The sequence below is a fragment of the Anas platyrhynchos genome, chromosome 3 (assembly GCF_047663525.1).
Source record: "Anas platyrhynchos isolate ZD024472 breed Pekin duck chromosome 3, IASCAAS_PekinDuck_T2T, whole genome shotgun sequence".
Lineage (NCBI taxonomy): Eukaryota > Metazoa > Chordata > Aves > Anseriformes > Anatidae > Anas > Anas platyrhynchos.
In genome coordinates, this window is record NC_092589.1 from 30,365,858 (window position 1) to 30,383,959 (window position 18,102).

At 40.3% G+C, this 18,102-nt stretch overlaps 1 protein-coding gene across 9 annotated transcripts in view; it reads left to right on the forward strand.

Annotated features, from left to right (window-relative positions):
* SDCCAG8 (SHH signaling and ciliogenesis regulator SDCCAG8) overlaps positions 1–18,102 on the forward strand; it is a 108,548-nt gene that overhangs the window by 82,476 nt on the left and 7,970 nt on the right. For 2 of the 9 annotated variants that reach the window (XR_011808142.1, XR_011808141.1), the window contains one exon: positions 12,305–12,411. The exons of the other annotated variants lie outside the window; for them this stretch is intronic. The gene's annotated coding sequence lies outside the window, so the exon portion shown is untranslated. The remainder of the gene's footprint in view (positions 1–12,304; positions 12,412–18,102) is intronic. 9 annotated transcript variants of the gene reach the window in all.

Genomic DNA, 18,102 nt, shown 5'->3' on the forward strand with positions numbered 1-18,102 from the left:
ATCTATCCTACTAAAATCTATTCTCTCCTATTAAGTTAATTTCTATTCATATTGTCAAATAGTACATTTGGGGAATCTTTCCTTTGTAGTCTTTATGGGAAAGATTTTTTTCGTAATACTTCAGTGATTTTCTGCATCAGATTGGAGGGTACTGTTACAGTCAGTAATGTTTACATCAACAAATGTAAATTCAAATTAAATCTATTATTTAAATAGCATAATGGAAACACATGGTGCTTTGTAGTCATGTAATTAAAGAAGATCTGTGCCTCCAGGAGTTTATGATCTAAAGATCAAAAACAGTTCCACATGCAACAGACCTCTCCTAAATATTGGTGTACAATTTGGGGATTTTGTCTTGCATCTATTTCAGCATAAATTTTACTCCTGTACAGAGATTTCCCAGGCCAGTGCTGTACAGTTTGAGATGTAATGCATAAGTACTATACTTGGCTGTTTGTGCACGAGCAGTAAACTCTTAGAACAAAAAAAAAAAAACAACATGGTAACTTAATGTCAAGATTTATACCTCACTTATTTAACAGTAACGCTGTGAGTTAAACTTTGTGGATGACATTGGTTTAGTTAGGAAAAACCCTCAAATCTCCATCTGCTCTATCTCCAAGAAAAAGGAGTCTGACTAGCCATGCTATTTTTTTTTCTTCCCCTTCCAATTGAGAAAGTGATTTTGTGCAAAACTGCATTTGAGTTAAATTATTCACTCATCCTGGGGCAATAGTCTGTATTCACTTTCCAGCTGAGCCAACTAAAAATATGGGTAACAGGCCAGCCTAGTACTCCGTTGTTGTCTTATATAATGTGGTGGTTTGGAAATGATGATGAAGACAACTGGGATATTTCATGGGTGAAACAGTAGCATCATAAACTAAAAGCTTTGCTTGCTATATGTAATGTTTTCTCCCTCCCTCATTTCTGTGCCCTCGTTTCAGAGATGTTGCTTCTATTAGAAAGAGAAGAAAAAAAAAAAAAAAAACTTTTTTATTCTTTGTAGAAGTTTTTGCCTGAATTGCTGGCTGAGTTCCCTCCAAAGTCCTGGACTCCCTGAAATGAAAACTTGGAAAAGTTCAGCCCTCAACTGGGTATGGCAGTGTACTTTGTCTAGGGTACTTTAAGTCTTCCTTTTCCCCTCACTCTATGCTGCAAAAGATGGTTGTAAACACGTAGGTTGTTGTTGTCAAGTGCAGTGGCTCTGGATTTCTTCCAGTTAGCATCTTAATTAGAACACTGAATTAAAAAGAGAATTTTTAATTTCTTTTGGGTGTGGGGAGCTAAATGGAGACCTGTCGGTGAACCCCATGACTCATGGCTGTAAACTATTAAACTCCTTTGTCTCTGGGATGACTTAGCTGTAAAATAATTGGACAGCTCTAAGAAGCAATTTTTGGCTTCAACCTTCTTGCCTGAGCATTTTCCTTAAGTTAAGGTAAGGAGGTTTTTTTGTTTGGTTTGTGGTTCTTGTTGTTGTTCTTTGTTTGTTTGCAATAATGTACTAGAACTGTGAGATTACAATGTTAGAACAGAAATTTGGTGTTTGGGATTGCTGAGCACTGAATTTTTTTAATCACAAGTCCTTTATATGAATCTAATACTAATTATCTGAGATCCAAATACACAGGTCCCTGGCACAGTGCTACACTAGCTGTTGTTTCGGGCCTCCTTTTGTACATTACAAAATCCAGTATGTCCATGAAAGATAAAAGCAACGAGGAGGAAGAAGTATAAAACAAATCTTTGTTACTAAGTTAGCCCTCATGGCAGAGGTTCATATGAAGCCACATACCATATGACCCAAAGGGTCATTTTGCTCAGAAAGCTGCAGTTCACTTAAAAAAAAAAAAAAAAAAAAAAATGCAAATAAGCTTACCTTAATTTAAGGAGAACACTCAGGCAAGGAGTTTGAAGGTTGCCCCTATCAATAAGGGTAGCTTATTAATTGCAAGTGCTTTGGGTAGAAAAATAAGGAAAGATAATAAGATTTCCTAAGAAGGTGTAGCATTGGTTGTCTTACAGCAAAGCAAAATAAAACAAAAAAGAACAGAACAGCTAAACAACCAACCTACAGAGGTCCTGTGAAATTAGGCAATAATTCTGACATCAGGCAGCTAAGTAACAGACTCAGATGCAGAAAACTGTCCCAGTTTCCAACATTCCTTTCAGATGACATTAGAAAACAAGGTAGACTTAGCATGAGAAATAGTGTCTTTATACGAAGAGATTGCTCTTGTTAGGCCCATATGTGAACCATATATCCAGATTCTCTCTACATCCGCTCACATGTCTCCCTGTCAGCATCTGAAGAGAGATCCCCAAATGTTCAAATGTACCTTTCAGATCAGAGTTTAATTTTAGAAGACTTTCTTGGCTTATTAATTTTTATAACAGTGCTGTGATGGAGGAGACACCACAATACAAGGAAAATTTCAGAACTCAAAGTGCTGTAGAAAGATGCTGCAATAACTGAATGTGCAATAATAGGTCGTAATATATGAATATAGTAAAATACGTCTATATATAAGGTATGTCATTATTGAATAAGTAATCATTCACTGTGGTGGTACTGTTCATGTGTACTTTTTATGTCACAAATTGCAACGTGAAGGACGAACATTTCCATGATCTATGTGTGTAAGATGAAGGGAGGTTAAGTTTACAAGTCCATGTAAGTGTGGTTCCAGAACTGAGACTTGCAGAAATTTGGAACTTCAGTACTATAGAACTGAAAGCGAAAAATGTTCTTAGGTATTTTTGCAATTTCTTTATTTGCTCTTATTTAATTTTGTATACATTCTTCTCAATTTAATGACAAGGTTTTGAACATAAAAGCAAAACCCAAACTCATTGGGCTTCTTAAAAAAAAATTAAAAGGCGGAAGAAAAATAAAGAAAAAGAAAAATCTTTATTATTTGGATTGTTCAGTAAGCACCTAGAAAATGCTGAAGAGTCACCCTCTTTATTAAAATAAGGCTGGTAATACCAAAGAGAATAGTAAAACCAATTGCATTGGAACAGTCTGATTACTCTGAAGCTTGCAGAAATGTTAGTTGAAATCTTTCAGGTACCATATTGTATACTTAATTTCTCTGTGAGGTATGTTTTCGTATTATATCTTTAAAATTAAATACATGAAGTCACCATCCAAAACTAGAAATGATACTAAAATAGGAACTGTGAAACAAAAAATGCTGGTTTGAAGTGTTGCCATTTTGTAATGTGGTTCTGTGCTTTTCTGCTTTGTTAATGACCGTGTTAAGGACATTCATGTGGTTAGGAGGGAAGAAGTTAATTCCCTTCATAATATCCCCACTTCCTCTTGTAAAACCTTTTCAAATTAAAAGGGCTTTGCTTTGCATTCCCCATTTCTCTTTGTCTCAAGAGGGAAAGGAGTTATTTCTACACATTGCTGCAGTGCCCAATAAAACTGGGTAGATGATTTACTTTTTGTTTGTTTGTTGTTGATATCAGGCATTTTAGGTATACCTAGAGTAAGAAAACCACAAGCATTACAACAATATCTGTAATGATGATTATTCCATTGTTGTTTTTAAAAACAAACAAGCAAATAATATCTCATTTTGTATTTGTAGCTATGCCCAAGATATGGCAGTAAATTAATCAGAACTAGTCCTTTTCTTAAATGGTCCAAACTGCAATCCAGTGAACTCATGGGCACTTTTGGCCTGACATCATGCAAGGTGAGCATTTTATGAGGCACTGTAATTGCCCTCTCCAGTCAAGGGAGAAGCCTGTTCCCAAACAAGAAGATACAGCAGGTGTACAAGGTTCACTTTCCTTCTCATGCCTAAAAAAAGCCCCGTATGTTTTGCCTCTCACCACAAAGATAATGAGCAATGCTCACAGTAAGTGTCAATTCTGAAACGCTTAATCCAATGCATGTTTCACATAATCCAAAGGACCTCTGTTGGCCAGCCCCCGTTTCTGAAATTCTGTTTCTGCTGTCTGCATGGGCTTTCACTGAAGGGAGGATGTACCGAAACTTGCTGCCAAGGGCCTGGAGCGGGGCGTGGGAGGCTGCGTGACAGTACTTGAAGCACGCTGCCTGCTGGAGCTGCTGTCGCAGCTGATGTTCAGAGACATGCCCTGTGTAGTTATAGTTGACTGCTTCTGGCTGATCAGTCCAGGAGACATCCTGAGGTGGTAGAGGCTGTTGCTGTAATATCCAAAGCGACCAAATAGGTAAAATAGGCATTTTTGCCCTCTTACTATTCAGATTATTGAGAATCTCTCAGGAAAATGCAGGGGAAAATCCATCTCCACTCCTTCATCAATGAAAATAAAGGAAGTTATGTGCTGTCAGATGGTTGCAAAAAGTTTTCTCTCGCATCTCCCAGAGTCCTCTGAGCAGGCTGGGGCAGGCGGCTGTGCCTGGCTGTTAACACCTGAAATGAAAATCAATTAATGATTAGGAATGTGTGCAAAGCAAACGAGCTTTGAAAGACGTCCACCTAAGAGGCCTGAGGGACTTTTTGTTTGTTTCAGTTTTTGTTGTTTTTTGGGGTGTGCGTGTGTGTGTGTATGGGTTTTTTGTTCTGTATTCTTACATTTAAGTAGTTCCATAATTTATAAATTTTGATGAGTATGCATGTAACTAAAATCTTACTCAGTAGTTATTTATGAACATCTCCTGTTACAGTTCTTTATTTATTATAGCTGGTAAATCAAGCCCTATCAAATTTAAACTGAGCTAAATTGCTACATCATTGAATACATTGCCACGTTTTACATTTTGAAATTCAAGTGTGTTTTGAACTTCTGTCATCTTTTTCATAAGGGAAAGAGAGAAAAAATGAATTGTTTGAGGAGAAAGTGGCCCTTTTGTTTGTTTTTAGTTAAAACTGTCCATGGCAATTTTGATTAAATTTAAACTAGCCTTGAGACAGAGAAGAAAAAAAGAAAACACATGAAATAAACAGCTTAGAAATTGAGCATTGTGTCCTCAGAAATGCTGTTCTGAACCAAAGCCTCAGCACTGGTCTGCTCTTTCTGTGAGGGTAGGACCTGGCCTCTCCGTCTTCCTCTTAAGAACTCCAACTGCTAAATAGCTGAAGTTAAAAACAATTTGTACCCTCCATAGCCAAACACAAGCATTCCCATGTTGTAAGGAAAGCTGGCTTTGTGAAGGCAGTGAAACGCTCTGTGCTTCTTAAAATGGAGAGTTGATGTGGGGAGATTATTGGGAGCAAATGCATGCAGAGTTTCTGTCCTTGAAAAGCACTGGAACGTACACATGTGCTTCGTGTTCCTCATGCTATGTACTGCTGCTCTCTGTGCAGATCGTCATATGAACAATGCATGTGAGCAGCATTTGAGGTAGAGCTGTTATCTTTTATCTCTTTGATGTCTTATTTTACTGATGCATGAAAAGTTGAATGAGGAAATAGTGTTTCTGAACAAAAGGTGCTGCAAATCCTCAGCAGACAAAATTGCAAAGTGCCGTCTGTCCTTACACATTTCCATCTCTGCCTGTCCTTCATTAACCGAGATCATTATTCATCACAGTGGTTGATGAGAGTTTTATAGGAGCATTTATTTATAATTTTTATGTTCTAGGTATTTATTTTTTTAATTTCAGGCTCCAAAGTGTATATTTTCTTTTCTGTTATAGTCAATTATGTCATAAATGGTCAAATGATAACTCATCACAAACAAAATTATTTTTGCAGCCTGTCTTCCTAGCGTCTGGATTCTAGAGAGACAACCTGGATGCCTGCATGCCAGTGCAACCAGGATTTCAACAGTGTCAATAATCTTTGCTCATCATACCAAAAAAATCAGTGTGTCAGTGTATTCCTGCAGAGTCATTAGCATACAGACTCACTCTGCTTGCTTAACAAAGCATGGTTCGGTATATTATAGTTTCCTAGTCTGCTTGTCTAATTCACCTCTGACAAAAGCAGAGAGAAAATTCAATCCCTTACTTCAGTGGCACGGTAATGCAGGAAATAAATCTTAGGGCATAAGGTCTGAAATGGCAGTCATTTAAATAATTCAAATGTAGCAATCATCCTGCCCATGTGCCTTTCATTTCTTTGTTTTCTTTCTCTGTATTCCTCAAATCACGGAGAGACAAATGTTCTTCTGCAGCAATCTATATTTTTAAATATCTAGAGCTAAATAATTCCTGTCCTCTTTAAATGCAGTTTAACTGGTTACATGTTAAATAATTATTTGCTCTCTCTTTTGTGGTGTGGAGGGGGGAGTTGGAGGGGAGAAGTAACATACAAGCAGATGTGCTGCTAGATCTACAGGCTTCTGCCAACCATATGGCATCTTAAAGAAAGATGGTTGGAGCGTCTGGATTAGCAAAGAGTCGGGATGGAAAGCCATGTGTCGTGTTGGTACAGGCAGTTGTTTTAGCTCTCTGTAAAAGGCTTCAGGAGATTGTGTAATGGAACAAATGGTACTGCAAGCCTAGTAACAGCCTTACCGCTGCTGGAGAGGCAATTGGCCCCCAGGCGGGTACTGCTTCATCCTTGCTTGTTGGTTTTTCGTGAAGGATTTTTGTATCGTTATTCTCTGCTCTTCTTTGAACACACGGGAAACTCGGAGATCTAATTCTGAACTTTATCCTTGAAAGAGAACTATTGTGTGTTTAGGTTTTTTTCACACCCGCGTATTTTATAATGAAAACACACAGCTTCCCTCTGTTTGAAATGAGAGGCTCGTGCCCTTCTGCAGATTTCCTGCATCCTTCGTGAACACTTTGAGACACTGATTCATTGCATTTGTAGCCGATGCCCAGATTTTTGGGGGAAACTGCTCTCTCTGGGATTTACTTAGTTAAAAACAAGATTGGGGCTATTGAGCTGGTGGCTGTAATGTACCAGCTTGGCATTGGTATTCTGTTCGACAAGTTGCTCTTTATGCAAACAAGGGGCCTGCTCCTATTAAAGGCAAAATTCCTTTTGTTTTTGTAACACAGGATTGGGCTCTCGGTGGGCCATTGTGTGCTTTACGGGAGTCTCTGTAGTTCACGCTGCAGCTCACGGGAGTTATTCAGGATCAGGATGAAAGCTTTTGTGTCTAGATCTGTAACAGAAATAGGTTTTAGTCATTTCTCTGCTGTCACAAAATAGAATTCTAAGCTGCTCTGTATGTCAATGAAATCTTGCCTCTTAGTACACCTGTTAAGTGCAGTTTTATCTCCCCAATCCTCTTTGTTTCAGAGGAAATTTTAAAACCTGATGTTGCAGTAAAGGAGTTCAATTAAATTAGGATTATTTTATTTGAAGAGACTTTAAGTGCATTATGATCCCATATCACAATTTTTATGTAACAAGGTAACATGAGGGACACCTAAATATTCACTCATAGGTAAATACCTGCTGAGCAGGTAACATTATGGCTTCAGAGACATTAGAAACAAACCATTAACTACAGAAGCATCTTCCCTACTGGGAATGTTTGCTGAAAAATGTATTATCTTAAACTGAGACAAATGCTACTCTAATGTAGCCTAAATTCACAATCATTTAGAAACAAAACAATGATTACTGCTCTTTTTTTCTCTTTAATTCTTTCCTTACTCTCCAGAAGGGTCCTTATCTGGAGCTTAGGAAACAGCAGCCTTCAGCTTAATCTGCAGTTTAGTTACAGTAGAGCAGCGCCTGCTTTTTGCTGAGCTGCATTTGTGCCCCCCTGCTCAAGCCCGCATATGTTGCTCAACGTTGATCAAAAGTGGCCTCCCTGGGGAGGGAGGCTTGGGTTCGTTTTGTCGGCCTGCTCATTACCTCGCCGCGGCTGAGCCAGGTGTGAGGTGGACAGTTGTTGGCCAGGAGCTGTGCCAAGACCACCAGCATCTATCTGGAAGGCTCTGGGCAGCCTTCACGGTGGCTGCTTAGGAGGAGCGGGGCCGGGCTGGTGACAGCCCGCAGGGACCTCTGGTGCTCTGGTCCTCTGCTGAACTGTCACCATCTTTCCAAAATCCAGGCTGGTTTTTGTGCTGTGAGCATGTGAGGTCACCATCATAGTGGTGGACACATTACTGGAAGTATACATTTCATCCTGAAATGTTCATTTCTCTGTGGAAGTTGCCCAATAATTATGAATTATGAATAATAGTATATTTATGCTGCAGCTATACTATCAGAGGTTACCAAGTCTAGAAGCCACATTATTGATTAGCAGTAGGTGGAGTCTCTGGCTTCTCAGTTTGCATTTGTCTTCTGTATCCCAACTTAGAAGAACAAAAACCATGGTTGTCTTTTTTAATATACAGGCACAGCTTTGTTTTCTTAATTTACTATTCGTGATTTCAGGCACTTAATTTTAATCGTCCAACCACTTATGTAAGTGAGAATGATCATTTCCCAAAAGAATAACAAGATTTCTGAGCTTTTTGTTTAAAAATTTGTTTAATGAAGCTTTTCCTGTTACTTACCATTGGAAGAATAGGATATAAAGAAATAATGTGAGAAAAGTAAACTCATCCAGCAAAACTAAGGTCTTCTGATATAGTCTAAAGGGGAAAATAGTCTACCTGCAGTCACATTGAAGATGTGTCAAGAAAATTAGTAATGCTTACTGTAACTTGTAGTGAAGAGAAGGCTAGTAGTTTTGTTGGACTTTTTGACAATAATTAAAATATTGTGGAGACGAACAGAAGAATATGTGTATGCGCAGTCCTGGACAGAATGATTTTTTCTGCAGGAAAATGCCAGTAGCCTTAGCGTGGTGGGATGCCTGTGCAGGGTCCAATGACAGATGACTGATAGGCCAAGCAGTGATATGGGAGAGCCAGGCTGGAGCCACGTTTGTGCTCGTTGTGCATGGTACTCCTGACAGCCCAGTGCTGCTATCACAGAGACCCAAGAATGGTTATTCTCATCCACAAGCAAAGCTTCTGTCACCAGAAAGGCAAAATTGACCCTTCCCTCTGGCTGTGATCTGGGTGTGTTGATACTCGTCTCCAGACTGCTTGGTTGCAGTCATATTCCTTATTGTGGAAGGGTTAATGGCTTTCTGAAGATAACTGTAATGATATTTGCCTCTAAAGAAGGAACAAAACTCTTTTTTTTTTTTTTGTAGCAATGATAGAGTTCAGCCTTTAGACTTGGTGCGCCATTCAGAGCACAAATGGACTAATATATATACATCATGAAATAGCCACTCTTACAGAGATTCTCTTACAGAGAGTCACTTTTAAGATGTATTTTCTCTGAAATGCTTCCCTGTTTTCCTTCAGTGCTTCTAAGCAACTGCTGTTTTCACATACTTCACATGCAAATTCATTGTGCTTTTAATATAGTTTAAAACAAACATCAAGTGGACTCTGTATTCATGAGAGCTGAGCCCCATGAAGGTCAGCTGACAGTACTGCTCAGATCCTCCAGCTTTTTTTTGTTGTTGTTTTCTGATCTCTGCTTTCTCAGGATGAAACTGTTCCTCTGAGCTGCTTCCAGTACAAAAGCTGTGTTTGTAACCCTCTCTGTCTTCCCTACCTTTGGTCTTCCATGTTATCTTCCTCACTTGGTGTTTGCTTGACACTGTGACTCTCCCTTCACTCTCTACAGAAGAGCTTTATGGTACACCAAGGGAGCCGGGGAGATCGGCGCTGATCCAGAGTGCTGTGCTGTGTGGAGAAACAGAGGCTGAAACCTCCTCAGGTCCCTTGGATAAATTCATGTGTGCCTGAGCACAGCTCTTCTCTGCATCTCATGCACACCCTAGGCTCTTCTGCTCACCTGATCTCTTGGTGTGACCTGTTTCCCAGTATCTTCTCCATATCTTCACTCAGTATGTTCCCCTCTACACTAAGTTTTGTTTCTTAGGTGGAATAGGTTTGGAAAATAGACATGTGATAGAGCTATATATGAGGGGAGGAAATAAGCCAGGCAAGGGACAAGTTCACAAATGGAAGCAATCTGGTCTGTGTGGAGAGAGCAAGGGCCTTGTATGGGAAACATGCATCTGAATATGCTGCACAGAGAAATTATCTCTGTCACATTAAAGTCATATTCATCCTCTTGTATGTCACAAGCATAAAACTTTCTTCTCTACAAATCTACATCTATCATTACAGTGAAAGTAATTTTTGAAAACCACAATAACCCTGTGTGAACCCTGGAAGTAAGCAAATGTGTATAGTCCGCCAGAGCTTGTGGGCAATATCTTGCATTTGAAGTGATGCTGGAAAGAGGGTTGTATTGGCACCCCTGGAGTGGAAAATAAGGGTGATGGTGTTCAAGCAAAGGAACTAATGAATGATGCCTGCACAAATATTTAACAGTGTTTGATTTTTTTTATAACAATCAAACTGTACAGTATAGCAGTATTGTTGTTTTTTTTTTTATAGTGGAGGTATTTTTGAAGTGCTATGATATATAAGTATTAAATTGAGCAGACTCCCCTGCAGATAACTGGATCAGAAGGACCATACCTGGCACCACTGAGCTCCCATTTGCAAGGTCATTACTGAGAGACATTTTACCTTTCAAACACAGGTACTAATAGGTATGAGCACAGAAGCTTTATGCTCGCTGTAATACGGTGCCTGCAGTCCATGCTGATAGCAGCTAGAGTTTGGGCTCAGCAAGGACAGCAGGACTGAACCCAAAGCTGTTCTGCTAGCCTATAATTGCAACTGTCAGAAACAACTGAAGCAGTTGTAGCTCAGCTGCGCTATCCTTTCTAGCAGTAGTATTTTTTTAATTAAGACAATGTTTGAAAAAGTAAATTAACAGAAGCTGATGCTTTTATCAGCTTTTTTGCTTCAAATGCCTGATGTCAGCTTGGGCCACATGTACATTCTGCACATGCCATCGGATAGAAAAAGTAAAGACTTTTTTCAGTTCTCTGTTGCCTGCCCAAACACCACATGTACTGTCTGTTACATGTCGCTTCTGATGAGGTTCATGCTGGGAATTTCCTTTTAAAGGCAAAGTGTTTCTGAAGGAAGGAGTTCAGATTGGGCAGATTGCATTAAAAAAATTATCAATCTCTGACTCAGATATAGTGTTTGTTTTGTGTGGACACCTGGACACTAACTAGCAATCTGTAAAGGGTCAAGTTTGTCTGGTTATAAAAGAAATAAGAGAAATCGGTAAGCTGTGGGGAAAATGGAGCACACATTTATAAAAAGTGAAATAACCACAGAAGGAGTTGGGACTAGTAAGACAAGTACATAAAAAAATACTTTAGTAATGTAGACATGTACCTTGTAGAATGATCCTTGTAAACATTTTAGGGGGTCACATTTGAAACCTTGGTAAAATAGGCATCTCTTAACATATCAAGACAGTTTCTTCACTGGGAACTTGTGTAAGATCTGATCAGCAAGCACTTCCTCCCTTTTCTCCTAAAGTATTCTAAACTAACAGGCAGTTTGAAGAGTTTGAAAAAATTTTATTAAGCATTTTTCAGCAATAAGCAAAAAATATTAACAAGAACTGTTCTTCTCTAGAGTAAAGTTGATCCAGAGTTCATATTGACTATATTATTGACTGTAATATAGAGTATAATATTATAATATTACTATAATATTGACTATAATGTAGACTATATTATTTTGTATTATTCTGAAGGAGGAAAAAACTTCTTTAGCTGAGAGACTCGAACAGAAATAGATGTTATTGAAGGTTTCACCCGTATCTTTTACGGCTTCCTGTCCATTCTCTCGAAGTGTTTCCTTCCTGTCAAAACCCAGGAGGGCTAAAAGTGACCATCGTATCAGCTAAGCCCAGCTGCTACACCCCCTACTAAAGAGCAGGCTGATAATGTTCTTGCTTCAGCACTTCAGACATGAGCCCAAGAATAGATCCAGACTCAGGTTTCCTACATGATTGTTTAACCTGATGGGCCAGCTGTGGAAGTGAAGATGTATTCTCATAGTCAGTGATGAAATCACAAACAAAGCAGAAGCTACTGTTCCTATGTAAACTTTTAATTAAACTCTATTTGCAATTGTTACTATGGCTTGTTATCTTCTTGGAGAAGATGTAGTGTAGACATTTCTTGAAAAGTGTGTGGAAAAATTAAGAGTGTCTTTAGTAAAAGGAAATTCAGAGGTTACCCAAAACACATGTAAGCGGGGAAGAAGAAGAAAAAAAAGCTTAATTAATAACCACTTGGGTCACAGGTTCCATCGTGAAATGTGGACATTTTCTTTTTAAGTGTCTAATTCCAAGAAATATTAACCTCTAGTTACCATCTGTTAATGTGAGCTAGTTGTCTCTAGTGTAGGGAAGTGCTTACCTTGCTAAAATAGAAGTGGTATTGATTGTATTCCCTATCTGGCTAAACAAATGACAGTCATTTCATGTTTCAGAGAGGTGGGAAATGCCACAGAAACATCCTTTAATGTGCCCTAAACCATCTTTCCATGTTAGAAGTCAGGAATTCCAGTGAGACAGAACTAAAACAGTGTTAATCAAGGTATTTGTTTTGTTTTGTTCTTCTCTTTAGATTTATTTCATTAACTTGAGAAAGCTGCATCATAGCGTTCTGCTTTTGAAGCTAGAAGGGAGTATGGAATTCAGTTAAAGGATAGATAGTACAGATGTTTCTTTTTAACTTTAGGGAGCATACGGGGAATTCTCAGAGATGCTGATCTCATCAGGTCCTGATCTGTGCCTCAACATCTTAAGTAAATACCAATTTAGGAAAACATCTAAACCTTGGCTTATAATCCTCTATTTATCTGCATTTCAAAATGTATAGAATCCTATTTAGTTACCTCAAAATGTAGTGCATAAATTTGTGAATGTTGCAATCCACAATAAAGATGAAGCTGCTTATGCAAGAACTAACTTTTACTACTGATTTAAGTGCCTTAGCTCTCCATGGAGCTGGTTGAAGACATGAAGAGATGGTGGATGTAAATTTTACTGTCTTTACAAGAGGGGCACAACATCATTTCTGCTTAAAAAAAAAGAAAAAAAAAAAAAAAAAGGAAAAAAAAAAGAAACATAGCAGAGCTGAGCTGGGAAGCAGAGGGGAAGTGTGCTGCTGTCCCTGCAAGAGGGAATGGGGAGTGAGAGCAGCTGGGGCTGCTGAAACAAGCCGTTCCTCTCTCACTGTGAGCACCAGCCGTACACCCGAACTCTTCACGTGGCAGTAAGTCTGGCTTTCCAAAACTCTCATGTAGGCAGAGCATGCCTGATCTTTGATTTATGTGTAGCAGTTTTTTACTGTAGGCAGTGCCTGCTTTATCTGTGTCAAGAGCAAGCTGTGATCACCAGTTTGTATTTAAGGTTGTGTGGTGCTTCTTGTTTTAAGACACTGTTAAGTTCTTTGTGATTTCATTGGGCTTGCCAAAACTTGTGCTTTAGACTGAAACTGTTCAGCAAGTTCATGGTGGGCCTTGGGAAGAGGTGAGAGGCCAAGCAGGGGAGCTGCAGCGGAGGTGGAAGCTAGGGTGGGAAGAAGCTGCACAGAGAGCCTTTGCTCTGGCATTTCCTAACACTGAGTATCTGAATATACACATTCAACATCCTTTAACGTGTTGTAGTACAACTATCTGTGAAGTATCGCAACTTAAACACTTCACTACCATTTTAGTATGATAGCTGATCTGCAGGATGACCTAAAAAAAACCCTAATAGTGGGTAGAAGTTAGCTGAAGGAAAGTCTACTGGATTTTGTTGTCTTTTCTGACTGCCTTGTTCCCTCTTATTATAACCACCTTTTTTTTAATCCTGCATGTGGTTTCAAAGTTCACAGTGCACTAGAAACACCTGAGGTACACAAATGGCCAGCCACCAATCTGATGTTGATCATTTTGGGGCAGATCCTCCTTCAGTAGTCTCTGCAGCCTCGCAGGTCCATGGCCTTGCCACCAGAAGCAGTGTCTGATCGCTGCATCCACCTCCAGGCCCGCAGGTGCTGGGAGAGCGCCATGAGGAATGTAGCCTGTTGCTCTGCCCTTCTCCTGCAAAGGGACGTGTTGTTTCAAGCCTCTCGGCTGCGCCATGCCACTTTTTCATGACTTGGGCCTTCTGCAGCCTCAGGACCCTTCTCACCAGCGGGCGAGCAGCAGGGGCCATGCCCAGTGTTGCTGTGGCCGCCTGGGTGGGGAGGCCCTGGGCCTGGGCCCGGTGGGCCGCCCTCCATTTCCTTGGCAACCGGCAGATGGGGGGCTTCGGCGGGGGTCAGCGGGGGGCGGCTGCACCGCTCAATAACAGCCCTTTCAGCTCTGACAGCTCTGCGCGGGCTGGCCAGCGGTAGTTATCAGATTACTTGTATTAAAACCTAATTAAGATGTGTGCCAGTAAATGCAGCGTGGTTATTGGATTTGGTGATTTAGCGGCTGTAGGTTGCTGCAATCCAATCACGCCGTTTCAGCAAATTCAGCTCTGCAGAGTAGAGGGAAAGCGTTTTACGTTAGTACCCTGACTGTTCTGAAAGAGTAAATAACCTTTTAATGCCTCTGCTTTGTCAAGGACTGATCCCCGCTGCTGGATGGATGGACGCTACCCACAGATCCTTGCATATTAATTTATTTCAAATCAACTTTAAAAGCCCGAGGAGGGCCGACAGGTTGTATTGGCTTTTGTTGTACCAGCTTTTCCCTTCAGCGCTCGCGGCTGCCTGCGGATTAATGTGACTTCCCCAGGGCAGGGGCTTGCTGCGCACTCACTGCTGGAGCCTGCCGGGTGCCCCTGCTTCAGCGATGGGTCTTTATAGAAAAGAAAGAAGCTTTTATTTTTGTCTGTAGGACACAAAGCGCTAGTTCAGCTTTGTGGAGTTGACCGCTGTGGAAGTTAATTCTGCTGGGTATAATTCACCTTGGTACCAAAGGTCTGCTCTGTGCTCCATGTTTCACACAGATTCTGTAGCATCTTGCAAGGGATGTCTACTCCTACCTGTCCAAATGTAGCAAAACATATCTCTCCCTTTCCATTTTGTTTCAGAACAACTAGGTACTAGCCTAATCTCGGATCCAAATTTAATTTCTGTGCTGAGTGAGAGATGTGCTCTACTGCAGGTTTTAGCATGAGCTGCACAAAATGAACAAGGTAGCTTGGAGCCCTGATAATATAAAGCTGCATTCAAATACTGAGAATCAGAATGAAATGCTCATCATGAAGTGCTCGTTGCAGCTTGCGATGCCTCAGTTTTGTTCTTCTATGGATGCACTTGCCTCACAAAGCTGTCTCTTACCTGCTGCCATATCGAAACAGGAATTCTGGTTTAGACCGAATAAGTTTGCATGGAAAATTATTTTAACAGTACTAATACTATTAAATATGAGCTACCCCTTGGTGTAAGGTTATCCTGCAAGTAGTACAAATATAAAACGCTTAGAGTTACATGTCTGAAACTTGTGCTTTGAAGTAACATGTCAGAGGGTGGAGTCAGGCCCTACCCTTCAGCACTCCTAGGCCACGGAGCAGCAGTCGCTGCCATCCCAACTGGAGAGCACTTGCCACTTTGGTGGAAAATGAACTCATTTGGAACGGAGGGGAAGTATGTGGTGGTCACGCAGATGCTCAGGACGCAGCGCACGTTTGCCTGGTCGGTGGTGTTGCCAAAGTGAACATGGTGACTGTGCAACCTCACTCACTCGTATTAGCAAAATGTGCAGAAGGTTCTGTCACCCAGTTGTAAAAATGATGGCAGGCATCGATGTGCAGTTGTAACATATGGGAAGTACAGTGAATGTGGGTGGAGCTGTTCATTTCTCATCTTGAATCATTTACGAGATCAGCAGGCAGGCCAGATACAATGCATATGGGAATGTGTGGCTGTGCTGCACATGTCACACGTAATAGCAGACACTGTGAGAGGGCCCAGAGCCTGTCCTCGGGAGCTAAATGCACCGGAGCAGGCTGGTAGTCCCAGCGTGCAGACCAAGGGCCAGCTTGGCAGCAGTTTTGGGAGAGCAGACTGGTAGACAGAATTTGGGAATTCATAGACTGAGATGTGTGCTGACTAGATGTACTCCCTCATTATCTGTTGTGACCCAGAACTGTAGAAAGGAACATTATTAACCCTGTACTCGAGCACTGGAGCTGGATACAGATGATACAAGTTGTGGTCTACTAGTAAAGCCTAGTTCGGTGGCTGTGTCATTTTCCATCTTTGTTCAAGGGCACAGTCTAATGTAACATGGTGGGTGATAAAGTTACAAAACAGAAAAAGTGTAGTTGAGTAGTATTGCCGTAATTAAAAGAGTTCTTAATTTGGATGAACTATTGTAAATAAACTTTAACAGGATCTGATAGGATCCTGTAGATAGTCTTACAATAGAAAGCAGTAAGGCTCATATCCAGCGATGTTTTGAAATTTGCATGTGCTGCCTGTGAGTATCTAGTAGAAAGTGTTGTTTTGATGTAGAATTTACATGAGCTGGAACTTACTTCAGTTTGCATGCCAGAACTGGAGGAAGTTCCTTGCACTGAAGTGGTGGTTCTTCAGCTGGAGCCTTCTTCTTGCAGGAGGAGATGCCTGGTAGGGCCCTTCCTCATGGGCTTCTTCATTGGTGGTTGCTCTTGCATCCAGAATAGGCCCTCTAAGCAATGGGCAGCACAACCGTGTTGCTACTTGAGGGGCTTACACACTTAACCATGTCTTTAGCTGCTAGGAGTGACAATTTTGTGTAAGATGGTGTCTCAAAGACCCTTAAAACAAACTGAAGCACTGGTATAATGGAAAGATTACTAATTAAATATAGAAGTCAGCAGAAATTTAAAGGCTTGAATCCAGACAACAGTTGGTGGTTGTTGAGTGGGGCTTTCATGCTGTCTGAGATGACCTTGTGTGAAGAGGTTTTCGTAGTCTCAAGGCTTCACCTATGGAGGGAGGCACTGGAGTTTTTTCCTTGTCTGTCTGAAGACAGCGCGTTCCAGTTACATCTCCCTACCAGTACTGTTATAATGTAGTGAGTATGGTATAAATAAAAGACTGGAAGATGACTTTATTACAAATAAAGGAGTCCAGTAAGCTCACAAATCCTCAAACTAAAGGAAATCAATGGCAAAATAGTAAGCAGAACTCAGCTCTCCAGTCTGAAACTCCGCTACATTGCCTCCAGGCTACATTGCCTCCAGCAAACAGTACCACTGTCTGTGCACTCAGTGGGAGCAATCTGATGCTCTTGGAGGAGCTAGTGTCCTTAAAAACAGAACACAAAAAGTACACGTGCATTTTTTTGGTTTGTGAAGGAATTTTGTTTCTCTTTTTTTGTTGGTGGTGGTGGTGGTTTTTGTTTGTTTTGTTGAGTTCCACACCTGTGAAGTCACCCTTTGTAAAGAAATCAAGCATAAACAGCTCATGTATCAACATGTTATAGTTTAGAACATACAGGGACTGTGAAATTAGACACACAGCATGTAAGTGTGTATTTAGTAGAATATTCTATGCTATCAAAGTGATCTTTTTGTTTACTTCATTGGATGTTTACAACCAGCTGTCACTGTTTGCAGCTAGCTGCAGTTACTTTTGTTCTGATCCCCAGGAGATGGTCCTGCAGCTCCTCAAATCCCTTTTTGCAGCTATCCATTAGCAGAGTAACAGGACAGGATGAAATATATCCATTCACAGTGTTTGCTGCATTATTGTTGCAGTTCAACTTCAAAGGAGGTGTCTGATAGAGATAGACCACTAAATACCGTTTTTCACATAAATTTTGGCAAATTTGTTTCAGCTAAGTTTTACTAGATTTTTATCAAGAATTTCAGGGGTGTTTACTAATGCAGTTATTTGAACAATCCTGATTAAGAATGTGAATATTCAGAGTGATTAGCTTAGCTGAGTTATGACAGCTGTACAACTCAAAACTACCACATGGAGTTGAAAGTAGAAGGATTCAGAAAATCACATGCCTTATTGTGAGCATATAACTAATTCTATTAAAAACACAGACTGTATGAGAGACACAAGCCTAAGCACCTTGTTCAGTTGAAGCTGTTTTTCAAAATGGTGAGCAAGAAATAGTTTACAAAACAAGTGCAGAATTTAGATCCAGAACTAACCATAGCAAAACCCAGGTTGGTTCATGCTCCCTAAATATATAGTGTTTAGACATACAGACTTTTCTCTAGAGCACCAATATTTAAAGAACACAAGCTTCTAAGATATCTGCAGGGACTTGTAGTTAAAGATGTTTCCACTTAAAGAATGAAT